The 17,976-nt window shown below is 38.8% G+C and overlaps 1 non-coding gene and 1 pseudogene across 1 annotated transcript; both read right to left on the bottom strand.

Moving 5' to 3' along the window:
- Positions 1-9,889: 9,889 nt before the first annotated feature.
- Positions 9,890-10,075, bottom strand: LOC141597695 (U1 spliceosomal RNA; annotated as a pseudogene).
- A 1,614-nt stretch (positions 10,076-11,689) lies between these two features.
- On the bottom strand, positions 11,690-11,849 carry LOC141597673 (U1 spliceosomal RNA). The gene has a single exon (XR_012522895.1). It is a non-coding gene; the product is annotated as a U1 spliceosomal RNA (small nuclear RNA).
- Positions 11,850-17,976: the final 6,127 nt, after the last annotated feature.

Here is a 17,976-nt window from a genome sequence, read left to right as displayed (position 1 = left end):
ACGTTTCAATGTTTTAATTGCAATATTTGACAACGAGACCGAGAGGAGACTTGTTAAATGCTTAGTATTTGACCGACCCACAAGATCGAGAGATAGGGGAGGGAAAATAGATTAATAAATTGAGACGACTAAATTGCTAAGATCGACAGATAAGTAATTTAGGCTTTAGGAATCACTTTTCAGGGCGAGAGCTAGTATTAGTGAGACCTAGGGACCAGTAGCATAGGCTGAGAGGCACTACTATTTAAGAATGGACCGAGAGGACTTCTTATTTGCCCACCTATCGTGATTTATCAGACTTACTTAGATACCGTCGTCGCAGCTGCAGTGAACCAATCGTCTTAGCTTCCCTTTTATTATTTTCTACACCTTTTTATTTAATTGCTTTAGTTATAGTTTTATTTTGTTTTCGCATTTAGATTTAGTTATAATCCAATCCAAAACCCCCCCACAACTGTTACCCTTAGACTAGAATTAATAACAACTATTATCTCCCTGCCTCTCTGTGGTTCGACCCGACTGCCGCTAGCTATAGTTGTAGTTGGAGATTATAAATTTATTTTTGACACCTCACGACGGGTATCAAATTTTGGCGCCGTTGCCGGGGAGGCAGCGCTAGTTTTAGTTGTTTTTAATTTTAGTCTTTCTTTCTTTAGTCTCAAGGAACTTCGGTTCCTTGAGACCGTTCTCATGTTTCATATTCTGAGCTTTCCACAGGAAGAGGATGAAATCTTTGGTGTTTATTTAGCCAGACTTTGGGAGTTTATTGAGTCCAGACGAGATGCCTTTTCTGATCTCCAAATATGCTGCACTATTTTCCGGCATATGAATGACCCTACGCGAGCATACCTCGAGTCTATAGGTAAGTGGGATTTCGAAGGAATCCCTGTAATTGAGGTATTAGAATTCTTTAATTGGTTTGCTACTGAATCTCTTAAACCTACTTTTTCTCTTCATGTTGACTCAGATGAGGGGGTGGGTGAGACCTTAGAAACCGATCTAGGAAATGCTGACGGAGACATAGAGGAGACCATTAGCGTGGTTGACAATCCTTTTTATGAGGATAGTCTAGAACCCCTTTATGATTCTTGCAATGTTAGTGAGGACGATTTGGAGGCTCTCTTCGAGAACCTCCATCTTGACGAGTCTAGCGATGAGGAGAGTGATAGTCTAGAGGTTAAATGGGATACTTATGATGATATCGATGATGAGCCTATTTTAGGAGACCCCATTGACCCATTTGACTTTGCTATCCCATGCATTTGGGACGATTATCCACCTTCTCCCTTAGTTGACCAGACTTCTCCACCTCACATTTCATACCCGTCAGAGTATTTTAATTCTACTCGCGTTATTATTGAGTCGTATGCACTTGGGTTCGTTAATTCTCCACCTGTGGTTAACTTGAGCTTTTATATTCCACCCTTAGCTGGAGGGCAGAATAGCATTGTGGACAATTTTGGGAGCTGTCATAGGAAATTTGTTAGACTTAAACGATTTTGCATTTTAATTTCCTATGTTTTTACTATATTATGGTGCTACTTACAGTTTTGTGTAGCACATGCGCAGATGTATGATAGGTTGCTGAGAGCCTTGAGTTGTTTTGATTGGGCTCCATTAGAGTAAGCTGGCTGAAGAAAAAGAGGTCGAGCGGGACCGGTCTGAAACCAGCGCTAGCCGGGAGGCAACCCGGATGTGTTTTGTTTTTGTTTTGAATAAAACCTCATAGTTGCTTAGAAATAAAAACTCTTAGTGTGTGCTTAGTTTAATTTCCGTCTATAGACTTTTACTTTGGGTTTTGCGTAATTTTGGGCGCGTATTATTGTGCATTTGCAGGCTTGTAGACCTCATTAGCTCGAGTAATTGAGCTAATTCGAAGAAATCTGAAGTTACAGCGGTTTTCCCAGTCGATCGACTGCCTTCTATGGTCGATCGACTGTGTCGCATTTCGGGAGCTCTGTTCCTTTCACCTTGGTCGATCGACTGGGTGATGTGGTCGATCGACCAAGTTCGCTGTTGTACCTGTTCGCGATCATTCCTCTGCCGTGTTTGATCATTTTGCGGAATTGAGGGAGTCTTCCCTCCCCTTTATTTTCCGTCTTATTTCTGGTTTCTTCCATATTCTTCATTTTGCACATAATTTTACCGTCCCAAAATTGTTTTCTCGATTTTATGCGTGGTTTTGTTTGTCTTTTCAGGTACTTATTAGTAGCACTGCTGGCTACTGAAACCTCCTAGCTCACGCTGGTTTGGGGAGGTTTCCTTTGCTGCGCTTAAAGTCTTGTGAGTTCCATATCTCTCCTTTGTGTCTTGTTTATTTATTTTATCGCAAATTCCCATTTCTCTTTTCTTCACTATATGATTTTGCACAATGGGGACATTGTGCGATTTGGTTTGGGGAAGGGTTTTGCGTCGCACTTGCATTGTTTTTATTGCATTTCAGTTACACGTTTATCGCATTTCAGTTTGCATTGTTTATTTTATTTCCCTTATATATACAGAAATTTCGAAAAAATTGAAAAATTTCAAAAATTCCCATAAAATGCACGTTTATTTTAGCATATAGGTTGAGTCGGAACGGTAGTATTTCTATGATGATTTTGCATTTGCACCTGTTTTGCCTGAGCCTTGCTAGATTAACATGTTATTAGTAGAATCGTAAATGCATATCCACGAGTTTTCGTTACATTCTTGCTGAACTTGAGATTTGACCTAGAAAATTGGCAAGCTACGTCATATATTCTGAGAATTAGAGCCTATAACTGGTGACATTCATGACCGGTTTATTTAGGAATGTGAGTAGTACTCCTTATGAGACATGTTTCCTTAATTTGCATGAATATGAATTTGATCTACTTAATACCTGTATGCATTCGGTTTGTGGTTTGTTGACACATGTGGTAGAGGTTGCCTTTTCTCATTTTACCCATAAGCTTCACACTGCCAAAAATATCCCTTTTTGTCCCATTTACTACATCCTACATTTAGCCTGTCCTTTGTCAAGCTAGTAGTCTGTGTTCTTGGGGTTGTTACTCATTTTTGGTGGCATATGCTCTGTTGAGACGTTATTGGGAAAATGAGAAGAAAGAAAGAAACAAAAGAAATGAAAAAAAAAGAAAGGAAGGAAGAAAAGAAAAGAGAAAAAAATGAAAAAAATGATTCGAAAAAGAAATGAAAAAAGAGGTTCTGTACTGTTTAAGCAGTCGATCGACTGCCAAATATGGTCGATCGACTGAGATTCGAGGAAGAAGTCAATTCGCATAATTTAATCCTTATCTTTTGGCGATTTTTGCTCCCATGTTTCATTGATATCCTATGGGGAGTTTATTGATTTGATAGTTTGGAGATTGTAAGTTTTGTGCTTGCTATAGCACTGTTTCGTTTGATTATGAGCAAGAAGTTGGATGTTGCCACTTGGTTCCGTTTTGGTACTAGCTTGATCACCTGTACCTCCACTTTACCATAAAATGTTTTGCCTCTTCTTACCCATACCTCACATATCCCATATATACCTCGGCATGTGTCATTGGTCATCTGTTTGGTTGGAATGCGTATGTACGGTCGTAGAGGTCATTTTCATATTTTATTGCTGGCATGTTTTCATAGGTCGTAGTTAGGTGAGAGTCACTACAAAATTACTTCTTTCTATCTTATACATTATTCACCAGTGCTTATTGAGTGATTTGAGCGACCCGTGAGAGTCCAATTTGATAAGTCTCTGATTTGGTTGCTCAAAGCATGTCTTTGACGACTCCATAACTCGTTTGCATGATTCACGTCACTAATTGATTGTTAGTTGTCGCATTAAATTGGTTTAGGCCATTCGGTTTGCATTTCGCTCTGAGATTGAACTCGTTCCATTAGGTTTTAGGATCGAGTCTAGTTCTTGCTTGGGGACAAGCAAGGTTTGGTTTGGGGAGATTTGATGCGTGTCTAAAATATGATGTTTCACACTTTATTCTACACGCATTTCAGAGCTCAAATGTGCAATATATGCCATTATTTCCCTATTTTCCTCTACTTTCGTGTTTTTGTCTATTATTGCAGAAATATGAAGAATTGAGCGGAAATCGAGCCGAATCCATCCCTAAGTAATTGACATTGCATTTGACATGAAGTATTGACTCGAGGAATGAGCTTGGTGCGCATTTCAAGGCCTAAAGATAGCAAAAGCATGGGTGCGTACGAGTTTAACAAGCAAAGAAGTGCTTCTCGACATTGCAGCCTGCTTCAGATGGCTATATCTTGAGTTCTAGACCTGATAATCAAGTGATTCTAATTGGAGGTGAAAGCTTATCCTCTTAGCTTTCCAACGCCGTGTAGAACGCCTGATTTGACCAAGGAACGAAGAAATGGCAGCTATTTTAAGATCGGTGCGCGATGCAGAATTCGTCGAATGCAGTGCATGTGCATTGTTGGTCGATCGACTGGTCCAAGTGGTCGATCGACCACCCCACGGGTTCCAGTAGCTACTGTTCGCTGCTACTTAGTCGATCGACTGATGCTTATGGTCGATCGACTGAACAACGGGTCTGATGCGCAAATTAAAAGATCGAGAATTCCAAAGCCCATTGTGATTAGGTTAGGAATAAAGGTTACGCAGGATTTTTCCTATATAAACTAACCTATGTTTTCAGAATAATCATCAGTTTTCAGCGGCGAGACATTAGGTCTCGAGTTTAGCATAGTTTACATTAAAATACTTCAATTTCTCAATAAAGTTCTTGCTTCCGGATTTATTCTTGCTTCCTACTTCGGTATTATTTTGTTCTTAATTTCAGTTTCTACTTTGTTTTTTCATTAGCATAGAATTGATAGATTAGAATCCCGAACCATAGCCTATTATTGCGTTTTTATTGCTTTAATTACTCCAGTTATGAATTCCTTTGTTATTTTTATCATGTTTGTTGTTATTGTCATTCATATGAGTAGCTAATCACCCTTTGCTAAGATGTGAGGGGATCTGTGGCGTAGACGACGTAGATTAGTAAACCTGATGTCGGCCTTTGGTCGATCGACTGGATTAGTCAGTCGATCGACTGGACCTGTTGGTCGATCGACTGGCTTAGCTGGTCGATCGACTGACGCGCGATAGATTAGCACCGTTTCAATGTTTTAATTGCAATATTTGACAACGAGACCGAGAGGAGACTTGTTAAATGCTTAGTATTTGACCGACCCACAAGATCGAGAGATAAGGGAGGGAAAATAGATTAATAAATTGAGACGACTAAATTGCTAAGATCGAAAGATAAGTAATTTAGGCTTTAGGAATCACTTTTCAGGGCGAGAGCTAGTATTAGTGAGACCTAGGGACCAGTAGCATAGGCTGAGAGGCGCTACTATTTAAGAATGGACCGAGAGGACTTCTTATTTGCCCACCTATCGTGATTTATCAGACTTACTTAGATACCGTCGTCGCAGCTGCAGTGAACCAATCGTCTTAGCTTCCCTTTTATTATTTTCTACACCTTTTTATTTAATTGCTTTAGTTATAGTTTTATTTTGTTTTCGCATTTAGATTTAGTTATAATCCAATCCAAAACCCCCCCACAACTGTTACCCTTAGACTAGAATTAATAACAACTATTATCTCCCTGCCTCTCTGTGGTTCGACCCGACTGCCGCTAGCTATAGTTGTAGTTGGAGATTATAAATTTATTTTTGACACCTCACGACGGGTATCAGCCGGTATGCCATAAACCAGCATTCGTCGAATCTCGGATAATCGTGAAAAATGTATTAATACTCGTTATCCGAGGCTGAAATCGAATAGGTTAACTCCTGAAATGACCTCAGACGCGTGATAAAAAAACAAGGAGAAAAAGAAATAGGGTCCGGTACGACCTCCCGAACGGCTCAAATTGAAGTGTATAATACACGGTTTTTCGGGATTCCAGGGTACCGGAATAAAATTCTCCGGAAATAGCGCAAAAATTTCCTCGAGTCAGATAAACCGGCCACGCAAGAGTTGAGTAGCAACGAAAGACATTTGGGGGTGCCGGTATTCCATAAACCAGCATTCGTCGAACCTCGGATAATTGTGAAAATGTATTAATACTCGTTATCCGAGGCTGAAATCGAATATGTTAACTCCTGAAATGACCTCGGACGCGTGATAAAAAAATCGGGCGAAAAAGAAACAGGGTCCGGTACGACCTTCCGAACGGCTCAAATTAAAGTGTATAATACACGATTTTTCGGGATTCCAGGGTACCGGAACAAGATTCTCCGGAAATCGCGCAGAAAGTTCTTAGGGTCAGATAAAGCGGCCACGCAAAAGTTGAGTAGCAACCGAAGACATTTGGGGGTGCCGGTATGCCATAACCCAGCATTCGTCGAACCTCGGATAATCGTGAAAAATATATTAATACTCGTTATCCGAGGCTTAAATCGAATAGGTTAACTCCTGAAATAACCTCAGACGCGTGATAAAAAAAACAGGGAGAAAAAGAAACAGGATTCGGTACGACCTCCCGAACGGCTCAAATTGAAGTGTATAATACACGGCTTTTCGTGATTCCAGGGTACCGGAACAAAATTCTCCGGAAATCACGCAGAAAGTTCCTCGGGTCAGATAAAGCGGCCACGCAAAATTTGAGTAGCAACGGAAGACATTTGGGGGTGACGCTATGCCATAAACCAGTATTTATCGAATCTCGGATAATCGTGAAAAATGTATTAATACTCGTTATCCGAGGCTGAAGTTGAATAGGTTAACTCCTGAAATGACCTCGGACGCGTGATAAAAACCAGGAGAAAAAGAAACAGGGTCCGGTACGACCTCCCGAACGGCTCAAATTGAAGTGTATAATACACGGTTTACGGGATTCCAGGGTAGCGGAATAAAATTCTCCGGAAATAGCGCAAAAGTTTCCTCGAGTCAGATAAACCGGCCACGCAAAAGTTGAGTAGCAACGAAAGACATTTGGGGGTGCCGGTATTCCATAAACCAGCATTCGTCGAATCTCGGATAATTGTGAAAATGTATTAATACTCGTTATCCAATGCTGAAATCGAATATGTTAACTCCTGAAATGACCTCGGACGCGTGATAAAAAAATCGGGAGAAAAAGAAACCGGGTCCGGTACGACCTTCCGAACGGCTCAAATTAAAGTGTATAATACATGATTTTTCGGGATTCGAGGTTACCGGAACAAGATTTTCCGGAAATCGCGCAGAAAGTTCCTAGGATCAGATAAAGCGGCCACGCAAAAGTTGAGTAGCAACAGAAGACATTTGGGGGTGTCGGTATGCCATAACCCAGCATTCGTCGAACCTCGGATAATCGTGAAAAATGTATTAATACTCGTTATCCGAGGCTGAAATCGAATAGGTTAACTCCTGAAGAAAACTCAGACACGTGATCAAAATACCTGGAGAAAAAGAAATTAGGTCCGGTACGACCTCCCGAACGGCTTAAATTAAAGTGTATAATACACGGTTTCGGGGGAATCCGGGTACCGGAATAAAATTCTCCGGAAATAGCGCAAAAATTTCCTCGAGTCAGATAAACCGGCCACGCAAAAGTTGAGTAGCAACGAAAGACATTTGGGAGTGCCGGTATTCCATAAACCAACATTCGTCGAACCTCGGATAATCGTGAAAATGTATTAATACTCGTTATCCGAGGCTGAAATCGAATATGTTAACTCCTGAAATGACCTCGGACGCGTGATAAAAAAATCGGGAGAAAAAGAAACAGGGTCCGGTACAACCTTCCGAACGGCTCAAATTAAAGTGTATAATACACGATTTTTCGGGATTCCAGGGTACCGGAACAAGATTTTCCGGAAATCGCGCAGAAAGATCCTCGGATCAGATAAAGTAGCCCCGCAAAAGTTGAGTAGCAACGGAAGACATTTGGGGGTGCCGGTATGCCATAACCCAGCATTCGTCGAACCTCGGATAATCGTGAAAAATGTATTAATACTCGTTATCCGAGGCTGAAATCGAATAGGTTAACTCCTGAAGAAAACTCAGACACGTGATCAAAATACCTGGAGAAAAAGAAATTAGGTCCGGTACGACCTCCCGAACGGCTTAAATTAAAGTGTATAATACACGGTTTTTCGGGAATCCAGGGTACCGGAATAAAATTCTCCGGAAATAGCGCAAAAATTTCCTCGAGTGAGATAAACCGGCCACGCAAAAGTTGAGTAGCAACGAAAGACATTTGGGGGTGCCGGTATTCCATAAACCAACATTCGTCGAACCTCGGATAATCGTGAAAATGTATTAATACTCGTTATCCGAGGCTGAAATCGAATATGTTAACTCCTGAAATGACCTCGGACGCGTGATAAAAAAATCGGGAGAAAAAGAAACAGGGTCCGGTACAACCTTCCGAACGGCTCAAATTAAAGTGTATAATACACGATTTTTCGGGATTCCAGGGTACCGGAACAAGATTTTCCGGAAATCGCGCAGAAAGATCCTCGGATCAGATAAAGTAGCCCCGCAAAAGTTGAGTAGCAACGGAAGACATTTGGGGGTGCCGGTATGCCATAACCCAGTATTCGTCGAACCTCGGATAATCGTGAAAAATGTATTAATACTCGTTATCCGAGGCTGAAATCGAATATGTTAACTCCTGAAATGACCCCGGACGCGTATTAAAAAACCAGGAGAAAAAGAAACAGTGTTTGGTACGACCTCCCGAACGGCTCAAATTGAAGTGTATATTACACGGTTTTTCGGGATTCCAGGTTACCGGAACAAATTTCTCCGGAAATCGCGCAGAAAGTTTCTCGGGTCAGATAAAGCGGCCACGCAAAATTAGAGTTGCAACGGAAGATATTTGGGGGTGCCGGTGCCCGGTATGCCATAAACCAGCATTCGTCGAATCTCGGATAATCGTGAAAAATGTATTAATACTCGTTATCCGAGGCTGAATTCGAATAGGTTAACTCCTGAAATGACCTCGGATGCGTGATAAAACCAGGAGAAAAAGAAATAGGGTCTGGTACGACCTCCCGAACGGCTCAAATTGAAGTGTATATTACACGGTTTTTCGGGATTCCAGGTTACCGGAACAAATTTCTCCGGAAATCGCGCAGAAAGTTTCTCGGGTCAGATAAAGCGGCCACGCAAAAGTAGAGTTGCAACGGAAGATATTTGGGGGTGCCGGTATGCCATAAACCAGCATTCGTCGAATCTCGGATAATCGTGAAAAATGTATTAATACTCGTTATCCGAGGCTGAATTCGAATAGGTTAACTCCTGAAATGACCTCGGATGCGTGATAAAAACCAGGAGAAAAAGAAATAGGGTCTGGTACGACCTCCCGAACGGCTCAAATTGAAGTGTATATTACACGGTTTTTCGGGATTTCAGACTACCGGAACAAAATTCTCCGGAAATCACGCAGAAAGTTCCTCGGGTCAGATATAGGGGCCACGCAAAATTTGAGTAGCAACGGAAGATATTTGGGGATAGCGGTTAGACCTGGCAAAAGAAAATATAGAATAGGAGGGAGTATTATATAAGGAGTATATAAGATTATAAGCATGCAACGAAATGTCAACCCGACTCCTCAAACGTGCTTACTTGGCTCGTCTACAAATTCCTCACCCAATAATAGACTTAATACGCCACACCCAGTGCATACACAAAGGTAAGAATTGCTTACGAAGAAAACCAAACTTCCACTTTATTATCAATTGGTTAGTTTGTCGGTTCACGTTACACATGTAATAAAGAGTGGGGTTAAAAAACTAACTCGACAAAATAGCATAAACAAATAATTGTTTAGCCAATGACGGATATTCTCAATCTACGATTATAATTGCTCCAATTGACATCACAATTGTAAATTTTCCGAGATCATTGATGAGCAAGACCGTAAAAAGTTTTGAGACTGGAATAGCAGAGGCCGCGCGAAGGCAATGGAGGTCATCTACCCAGGCCTCAGGTCTCCCTAGGCCTCAGGTCTCCCTCCAGAATAACAAATGGGTAACGGACGTTCTCCCTCCATGGGAGACGTTGGGTACACGACAGTCCAACGTGCAATGGAGGTCATCTACCCAGGCCTCAGGTCTTCATGATCACCTATTGACCCCGTCAGGTAAGTTGATTTTTGTATGGCCCAACCTTTCGAATTTATATGAGTTGTATTCTCTCCTTTTAGCTTCCTTGTCGATGTGGGACGTAAAAAGCTATAGAATATTTTGAAGTTTTATGCTTGCTGTTTGAGATCCAATTTCTAGTCTATACTCTATAAAATTTAGAAATTATTATTTCTTTAATAATAAAACCCATCGCAAATCAACAATTTATTTTTTTATTTAGTAGTAGTAATTAAACAAAAAATTCTGAATAATGACTAGGTCAAACATTGAATGTATTGTTTCAAACCAGATGATTTAAATCGGTAGACATGATGAAAAACCGTTTTGAACAAGTTTATTATCCATTGGTTGATTTGATGGTTCACGTTACACATGTAAAGATTGAAGTTAAAAAACTGAAGAGATGAAAATATTGATTGATGGTTTTACATTTCCAGATTTAACATTATACAAATGTAAACTCTTTCGATGATTATATACGACGTACGATCTCGGATGGTATTGATTTAAACTTTGTACCTTGAGTTGTTTATTGATTATATTAAGATTGTGCTTGCATCTCTCTCTCTCAAAAAACTCTCTCTAAAAAAACTCTAACCTCCATCATATTATACAAGGGGCTCCCATCGATTATCAATCGATCGATGGTAAGCCCCAAAATTATTTCAAATTTCAATCAATAGTATGCATAACTATTTTCTATTCAATAAAAGTCTCTCTTTTGGTGAGAATCGTTTTTCCGTCCCTTATTTTGGGGTTTTTCCATTTATTCGTGGGGTTAGTTTCATCAGTAATATAGTCAAGAGTAGTTCGTTGATAGTTTGCAGCGTGTTCTTTCAAAAGGTAAAAGTAGTTTGTCAACGATCTTTGGAACCGGTCAGAGGTAAATTTTATCTCATAAATCAAACGAAGGATCCCCTCAAAAGCTACATGAAGATATCGATAATAGGACAAGCTGAATTGTCAGATGTTGTTTTGAGATCCCTAGTTTATAGGAAAATTATTTTTCTTTGGTTTCCATTAGATTTGTTTTCGATTATAATTATTCTTTATAAGTGCCATATGTCGTTCTATTAATGAATTGTTCTTTTCTCTCAAAGATTGTGCTTGTTATCTCAAATGCAGTCAAACTTTTGTCTAACATCAAGTTCGGTCACATAATTCTCTTGCCTAACAACCGGAAAAATCGATTAGTTGATTTATGATTTCAATTAATTGCATTTAATCCCAAATGCAATAGGCAAACATATAAAAAATAAACAAAATAGTACTGTTCGACTACTCGTATGGGAGTAACAATTTTTCCTCTACCATTTATTTTTTACTTTATTACTCGATAATAATTAGACCCCATCTTATTAATAACGTGTTTATGCACTAAGTTGATTGATAACTACTCACCTCCCTTTCGAATAATAATTACCATATTAATAAATAATGAAAGTTTGCTAGGCTAATACTCGATAATAATTAGACCCCATCTTATTAATAACGTGTTTATGCACTAAATTGATTGATAACTACTCAGCTCCCTTTCGAATAATAATTACCATATTAATAAATAATGAAAGTTTGCTAGGCTAATAAGGCTATTGACCAAAAACTTGGCTTATTTTGGACAGAGGCCGCGCGAACGCAGGCCTCCGCAGTAACAAATTATGACGTACGAGCTCCCCTTGAGGAGACGTTAGGCAGGCACCCCTCCAAAGTGCAATGGAGGTCACCAACCTAGGGCATGAGACTTCTTGATCACCCATTGACCACGTCCAGGTAAGTAATTTGCTACAAGTCCATTCTTTCATATTTATACCAGTTGTATTCTCTTTTTTATAATTCCTTATCGATGTGGGAGACAAGAAGCTATAGATATTTTCTTTTACCGTCTTCATTTAGAACTTTTCCACTTGATGTTGAGATCCAATATGTTGACGTTGTGTTTGCCTATTAAGACGCAGTCATGTCTATGCTTAATTTCAAGGGCAACCATATAACCATTTTGGCGCACACAACCTAAAATTCAATGGATATTCAATCATAATCTTTATGGTCGTTGCTAAGATTGTGTTTTGTTATCTAACACGCGGTTAAACTCATTGTTGTTAAACTTGATCCATGTCGTAGGATCTTATAATTCTATGCTTCAAAAGTTAATGACTAATCCTGATCATAGGTTGGAACTTAAATTTTACACGATCTTACGTCTATAATTTTCTTAAATTTTGTAAATTCTATTTTACATGAGCTTACATTTATATTTTTCTTAAATTTTACATGATCTTACGTTTATAATTTTCTTAAATTTTGTAAAGTACTCTATTGAATTATGCAATATTGATGTAATAGAAGAATTAAGAAGAAGATGAAGTAACAGAACTAAATTTGTGTATGGAGAATTGATAGAGAGAAAGTAACAAATCTGAATTTTTATTCAATCAAAAAGTAAATATGATACATGAGTTGCTTTGTATATATAGCAACTTATAAACCGACTTATAACAGAATAGTAACTGTAGTTTAGCTAACTGTAGTCAGTTGTAACAGACTGGTTAGTTTGTAACTAACTCGTAACTCATCAACTAACTACTAACTAACCTACTGATATTGGCATATACTCAATATTCCCCCCTTAAGCTGGAGGGTCTTGAAATACCAATCCAAGCTTAGAAGCCAGATAATGGTGTTGTGCAGAACCTAGTGCTTTGGTCATCAAATCTGCCAGTTGATGATTAGTTCTGACATGCTTAGTAATCAAAAAACCTTCGTCTTGTTTATCCCTTACGAAATGGCAATCTATACTTAAGTGTTTGGTGCGCTCATGAAACACCGGGTTCTCTGAGATGTGAATAGCAGCCTTGTTATCACAATAAAGCTCAATAGGCTGCTGCACCATGACTCTCAAATCCTTCAGTAAAGCTGCTAACCAAATTAATTCTGAAGTCGTATAGGATAGACTCCTATATTCTGATTCAGCTGAGCTTTTGCTCACTGTACTTTGCTTCTTGGTTTTCCAGGAAACCAAGGAATTGCCCAACAGTACGCAATAGCCACTTAGTGATCTGCAAGAATAGGCACATTGACCCCAATCTGCGTCACTGAAGGCCATCATCTGAAGATCAGACTGTGCACTATAAAACAGTCCTGTGTTGATTGTGCCTTTTAAATACTTAACAACGTGTATTGCTGCGTGCATATGAGGCAGCCTAGGATTGCTAACGAACTGACTTAAGTGTTGGACACTGTATGAGATGTCTGGCCTAGACATATTCAAGTACAGTAACCTACCAACCAATCTCCTATATTGTTCTGGATTTTCCAAAATCTCTCCTTGATCCACTGATAACTTTAAACCTTGTTGCATTGGAAACTTGACTGATACACAATTCTCCATTTGTAAGTCAGTCAAGATGTCCAATATGTACTTCCTTTGATTAACCATGAGCCCTGACTGATTCCTAGAAATCTCCAGACCAAGAAAATACCTCATTTGCCCCAAATCCTTAATAGAAAACGCAGAATGCAAATCCTTCTTAAGTTGTGCTATTTCTGCTGTAGATGTACCAGTCAGGACCACATCATCTACATAAACTAAGGCTACTGTAAATGATTGATCCGCTGGGTTTGTCTTTGTGAACAATGAATAATCATGTCTTGACTGAACATATCCTTTACTGTTAAGAAACTTAGTGAGTTCTTTATTCCATTGCCTTGAAGCCTGTTTCAGGCCATACAAAGATCTTTTCAGCTTGCAAACCTTTCCTTCTGGGATGTTATAACCTTCAGGTGCTTTCATATATACTTCCTCATCAAGGAAGCCATGTAAGAAAGCATTGTTGATGTCTAGTTGGAACAATGGCCATTGCTTAGCAGCTGCAATAGCAAGTAGTGTCCTAACTGTTGTGAACTTGGCAACTGGTGAAAAAGTATGCTTGTAATCCTTATCCTTGACTTGATTAAACCCCTTGGCCACCAAACGTGCCTTAAATCTTTCTATAGTACCATCACTATTATATTTAATCTTGAAAACCCACTTAGATCCTATAGCCTTATGACCTTGTGGTAGATCAATGACTTCCCAAGTCTTATTGTCCTCTAAAGCTTTGACCTCTTTCTTCATTGCTTCAACCCACCTTGGATCATCTTTAGCCTGTCTGTAGGTGTATGGTTCATGCTCAAGCATGACATTTGATAAAGAACCAATATATTCAGGAGCAAACTCGTGTAAGCTGCTTAAAACTTCTGCTTGAAATGCAGTAGCATTAACAGAACTGTTAGCATGTGATTGTCCTGGTAATTTACACTGGAAATCCTTTAACCAGGTAGTCATCTGCCTTGACCTGGTGGATCTTCTCATAGCAACATTCTCAGGTGGAACATTGTTTGTAGTGACAACAGAATCAATACTGTCAGAATGCTGCACAGTCTCAGTTGTAGCAGCAGGGGTGCTGTCTGTGACCGCATCAGGTGTGCTGTCTGTGACTACAGCAGGTATAATAATAGTAGATACAGCAGGATTGACCAAACTACTGGTTGTAATCTGTAGGTCCTCATAAGGTTTGTCCTTCTTAAAAGGAAATATATGCTCCTTAAAAAGAACATCTCGACTGACAAATACCTTATGTAATTTCAAATCATACAACCTATAACCTTTTTGGTTATGGGGATATCCAATAAAAATACATTCCCTTGCCCTACTACCAAACTTATCTGAAAAAGTAGGAGGCATGGTAGCATAGCATAAACAACCAAAGATTTTTAATGCATCATAAGATGGTTTGGCTTGAAAAAGCAATTCATAGGGTGTATTGTTACTGATTAAAGGTGTAGGCATTAAATTAATTAGATAAGTAGCAGTCAATAAACAATCCCCCCAAAATTTAATGGGCAAATTTGCATGAAACCTTAAGGCCCTTGCTGTCTCAAGAAGGTGTCTATGTTTCCTTTCTACACGGCCATTTTGTTGAGGTGTTCCAACTACACTAGTCTGATGCACTATGCCCTTGTCTTTAAACAATGTGCCACAATGCTCTTGCAAAAATTCAGTCCCATTGTCAGACCTAACTAACTTTATAATTGCATTAAACTGTGTCTCAACATAAGATAAGAAATTCTTAATCAAACTATAAACCTGATCTTTGTTTTGAAAAAGAATTGTCCATGTGTTCCTAGAGTAGTCATCTAGAATAGTGAGAAAATATTTTGCACCAGACAAAGAGGGCTTTCTATAAGGACCCCATACATCTAAATGAATAAGAGCAAAGCAATGAGAAGCCCTACTCTGACTTGTAGGAAAGGGCAACCTGTGGTGTTTAGCCAAAATACAGGAATCACAGTAAAAATCTCTTTTATTTATCTCTGGATTAAAACCAGTTACATATTTCAACTTGTCAACAGACATATGTCCTAATCTGGAATGCAAAAGAGTAACAGATTCAAGTTTCTTTGATGACAAAACATTAGAATGACTAACAGACTCTATACTGTGCTTATCTAAAAGATGCTGAAATTTTTGAGAAACAAGTTTCTTAACAAGATTTACTAAGTACATAGACTGCCTAGTCACAGATTTATTGTAAAATCTATAAAGATCACCCATTCTCTTTCCCTTAGCAACAACCTGATTACTTGAAAGGTCCTGAAATGCACAAGCATGTGAAGTAAAGCTAACAGATAGGTTATTATTATCCAACAGTTTACTAACAGAAAGTAAATTTTGTTTGAAATCTGGTATGAAAAACACATTCAGTAAAGTGATGTTTTCAGTTAAAACCACAGTGCCCATCTGGTGAACCAACTTAATGCTACCATCAGGTAACCCAACTTTAAGGGGTTCTTTAAACTTATGAACATTTGTTAAAAGACGCAAGTCATATGTCATGTGATCTGTTGCTCCTGTATCAATTATCCAATCTTGCAAACATGGACCCTTATGAATACTTGAACCGGAAGAATTAGAGAAAATCATACCTGCAAAATTAGCTGAAGATAGTCCGGGTTGTTGATCAGAAATTCTCTTAATTACCTGATCAACAACAGAAGAAACCAGCCCATCTAACATATCAGCAGTGAAACCATGATTGACAGAAGCTGCAGTAGCATTGAAACCATTCTGAGGATCTTCTTGTATAAAGCTATCATCCAGTGGTGAATCAGCAAACAAAACATCAGCAGCATGAGCTCCTCTGTGTGCCTGAGCAGACTTTGTAGTTGATACCTTCTCCTTACCCTTAGCTTTATCTCCAGGAAAACCTCTTATAACAAAACAATTGGCTGGGTTATGACCTGTCTTCTGACAATGTGGACATTTAACCAACCCAAAACAAGTCTCTCGTGTGTGACCCTTTTTGTTGCAGTGATCACACTGTTTGACCTGAACAATGCTACTGCCAGGATTCTTAGCAGACTGAAAAGAATTTTTCTGATACTCAGAATGCTTGAAACTAGCGTATGCATTAGCTTCAGTTAGCACAGCTACATTCTCTGTGATTTGCTTCTGTCTTTCTATTTTTTGAAGCAAACTCAAAACCTTATTCATGGTAGGCAGTGGTTCCATCGATAAGATCTGAGTTCTTATGCCATCATAACCACTGTTCAAATTCATCAGGAACTGGATAACCTTAGCATTGTTCTCCCTTTCTACCATCTTTTTTAACAAAGAACAAGAACAAAGATTGATTTTCCCACATGAACAAGCAGGTAATGGATCTAAACAATCTAAAGTCTCCCATAAATTCTTTAATTTCCCATAGTATTCAATGAGAGAAAGATTGTCCTGAGATACTTCCCCCAAATCTTTTGTCAATTGATAAACTTCCAAAGCATTGGACTGTCCAAATCGTTCAAGCAGATCAGACCAGAATGCCTGAGATGATGTTACATACTTGAAGTTCTCCCTTAACCCTTTATCCAAAGAGTTAGAAAGCCATCTCATTACCATGAAATCACATCTCCTCCATTGTTTGTGACGTTTGTCAGTGACAGGAGGCATAGCACATGTCCCATCTAACAACCCGTCCTTATTTTTGGCAGCTAAAGACATTAAAATTTCCCTTTTCCAGCCCAGAAAGTCGTGACCATCAAAAAGAAAAGATGCTAAAGTAGCATTCGGTTGGTCAGAGGTGGACAAAAACAAAGGGTCGTCATAATAGTCAAGAGCAGATGCAGAATCAGAAGAAGTAACTTCAGGCATGATGAATAGAAGAAAGATTGATCAAAATGAGCAGAAAAATAAAGCGAAAGAGAAGAAGAAACTGTGAGTGCGGAAGCGTGTTGTACCTCTATTTCTTGAAGAACAGAAAATTCAAGAAACAAATAGAAAGAACCAGAATCATGAAACTGTTAATACTGATACCATATTGAATTATGCAATATTGATGTAATAGAAGAATTAAGAAGAAGATGAAGTAACAGAACTAAATTTGTGTATGGAGAATTGATAGAGAGAAAGTAACAAATCTGAATTTTTATTCAATCAAAAAGTAAATATGATACATGAGTTGCTTTGTATATATAGCAACTTATAAACCGACTTATAACAGAATAGTAACTGTAGTTTAGCTAACTGTAGTCAGTTGTAACAGACTGGTTAGTTTGTAACTAACTCGTAACTCATCAACTAACTACTAACTAACCTACTGATATTGGCATATACTCAATATACTCTCTCTATCCCAATCACCCTCAAATGGTATTCTCTGCTTTCCTTGGTCTTTGTCTCAAGTTTTGCTTTACTACCCCCTCATAAATCAGAATAAATGCAAATTATTTAACCATACGTCCAAAATTTGTATACAAAATAAATGAATACTTTTTCACCTTTGCTTCCCTACTTATTTGACACTAGTCTATTTCAATGTCGGACGATCACTAGTTACTTCAATGACCGGAGATTTGAAATATTTCTCACTT

This window comes from Silene latifolia, chromosome 8, assembly GCF_048544455.1.
Source record: "Silene latifolia isolate original U9 population chromosome 8, ASM4854445v1, whole genome shotgun sequence".
Classification (NCBI taxonomy): Eukaryota; Viridiplantae; Streptophyta; class Magnoliopsida; order Caryophyllales; family Caryophyllaceae; genus Silene; species Silene latifolia.
The sequence above is the reverse complement of the archived record's forward strand: the minus strand, read 5'-3'. Positions and strand labels throughout refer to the sequence as shown.